At 64.0% G+C, this 2,500-nt stretch overlaps 1 non-coding gene across 1 annotated transcript in view; it reads left to right on the forward strand.

Moving 5' to 3' along the window:
• Positions 1-48: 48 nt before the first annotated feature.
• Positions 49-2,500, forward strand: part of LOC145273229 (large subunit ribosomal RNA) — a 5,711-nt gene continuing 3,259 nt past the window's right edge. The window contains exon 1 of the ribosomal RNA XR_013866255.1: positions 49-2,500. This exon is cut by the window's right edge and continues 3,259 nt beyond it. This is a non-coding gene — a ribosomal RNA (large subunit ribosomal RNA).

The following is a 2,500-nucleotide window of genomic DNA, read 5'->3' on the forward strand; positions in this document are numbered from 1 at the left end:
CCGATCGAGATTCCTCTCCTCCAAACACCACACTCTACTAAAAACCGCCGCCCTCGGCTCGGACGAGACGACCCGCTGAACTTAAGCATATCGCTAAGCGGAGGAAAAGAAACCAACCGGGATTCCCTTAGTAACGGCGAGTGAACCGGGAGAAGCCCAACGCCGAATCCCGTCGCAAGTTAAAGGCTTCGGGACGTGTGGCGCATGGGTCGAAGGCAGCCGTTCGTTTTCGTCTCGCATAGTTCGGAGTTCCCTCGATCGGGGCCGCCCGCGGCGGGTGCCAGGCCCATTCGGTGCGGACGGCGAGCGACGGCCTTCGATCCGAGAGTCGGGTTGCTTGGGAACGCAGCCCAAATCGGGTGGTAAGCTCCATCCAAGGCTAAATACCGGGACGAGTCCGATAGTCGACAAGTACCGTGAGGGAAAGTTGAAAAGAACTTTGGAGAGAGAGTTCAAGAGAACGTGAAACCGCCCAGGGGTAAACGGGTGGGACCGCTCACCGCGATCGCGGGGGGACTCAGTCCGGTGCTGCCTAGGCTCGAGCCCAAACTCGATGTGTGTTCTTGAAAGAGAGGCCGTCGCGGCACAGGTCGTCGTTCGTCGTGTCCGCGGGGAACTCGTTCTCCGCGGGCCAGCTTTTGTGCCCGCGTCGCCGACGAAGGAGACGGGCCGCGTGGATAGCGGGAAGGGAAACGTGGTGACGACCGCGGCGTCGGTAGGTGGCTGCGTCGGTTGGCTGCGACGGAGGGGACTCGTCCTCTCGATCGCTGCTGCCGCCGGGCCCTAACCCGCCGCATCCGTCGCCGCCGCTTCTTCTTTCCTCCTGCTCCCTCCGCGCGCGACTCCGCTGCACCCGTCCCCTTCTCATCGCTCGGCGTAATCATGGCGCGGGCGCTTCGGCGCGACCTCCGCGCGGCCGGCACCGGACGCACTTCCCCTCCGGTCCGTCGTCGCGACCCGTTCCCGGCGTGCAGGTCGAACACCGGGTTTTTTTCCGTAGGCGGCAGGCGTTTCATCACCCTGAAAACCCCGTCTTCCCACCTTGTGAAGTCGGGGGCCACCGGCCGTCGGGCCCGCGAACGTAACTGCCCCTTTCTGCCGGGAACGGAGGAAATCTGACACGATCCGTTACACGTGGCGAGCCGGTCCGTTTTGATCCCGCCGGAAGTCGCGTGCGGGCGACGCACTCTGTGTGTCGCTCCTTAGGCGCCCCACCGTCTCGGGCGCGTGCGCGATGAGAGGCGGGATAGGACTGGCGCGGCCTCGCCGTCACGCACCTCGCCGACGTTTCGGGTTCTTGTCGGGGGCAACCCCGCCCGCGCCCGTTTCCGTTTCCGGAGAGGTCGCTCGGCGACGCTTTTTTACTCGAGCCGCCCGCCACCCCGGGTCAGCGACGTGCATCGGCAACCCACCCGACCCGTCTTGAAACACGGACCGAGGAGTCCTGGCCGTTCGCGAGTCGTAGGGGCCACCTCTGACTAACCCCGAAGGCGAAGCGAAAGCGAGAGAGCGTGTAGGAGGGCGTCGATCGGGAGAGGTGTCGTGGCAAAGTCGTCCGGGGGTCGTCGGGGGGTGTCGTCGGTCTCGTGCCGTCGTCTTCTCCTCGCCTCACCCGCCTCCGAGCCGTGCCCGATCCCGCCGGCGCGGCGTTTTCGGCCTTCCGCCGTCGCTGCTGCGGTGCCCGCAACTTTTCCTTTTTTCTCTCTTCCCGAGAGAGATAGGAGAGGGAAGGCTCGTGGCTGACGTGCGGTTGTTTTTCCCTCCTCCCCGAGAGGGGACCGGCGCATCTTCCAAAAAGGGGAATTGCCGGGCGCCAGCTTCCATATCCTCCTTCCGCCCATCGGTGAGATCCCGCGGCTTGAACTAGTCCTATTTTTGTCGTCGAGTTTAGGCGCTGCGCGCGGGCGCATCACCCCCGGGTCGGTTTCCCCTTTTTCCGAGTACGACTCGGCCGACTCTGGCGTAGCGAGCGACCAGGGACCCGAAAGATGGCGATCCACGCCCGGTCGGGATGAAGCCAGAGGAAACTCTGGTGGAAGTCCGAAGCGCCTCTGACGTGCAAATCGATCGTCGGAACCGGGTGTAGGGGCGAAAGACCAATCGAGCCGTCTAGTAGCTGGTTCCCTCCGAAGTTTCCCTCAGGATAGCTGGCGCTCGATCGTCGCAATTCCATCCGGTAAAGCGAACGATTGGAGGCCCCGGGGCCGTTCACGGCCTCGACCTACTCTCGAACTCGGAACGGGTGGAACGGGCCGACTCTCCCGAACGACGGAGCCGACCCATCCGGCCGCCGCCGCCAGCACGCTTCGCTGGGCGGTTGGTCACCTCGAATGCGAGTGCCAAGTGGGCCACTTTTGGTAAGCAGAACTGGCGCTGTGGGATGAACCAAACGTCCGGCTAAGGTGCCTAACGCGACGCCCATGAGATCCCCGAAAGGGTGTCGGTCGATATAGACAGCAGGACGGTGGCCACGGAAGTCGGAATCCGCTAAGGAGTGTGT

Source organism: Euprymna scolopes, unplaced genomic scaffold (genome assembly GCF_053919585.1).
Source record: "Euprymna scolopes isolate OS-2025 unplaced genomic scaffold, ASM5391958v1 sca1, whole genome shotgun sequence".
Classification (NCBI taxonomy): Eukaryota; Metazoa; Mollusca; class Cephalopoda; order Sepiida; family Sepiolidae; genus Euprymna; species Euprymna scolopes.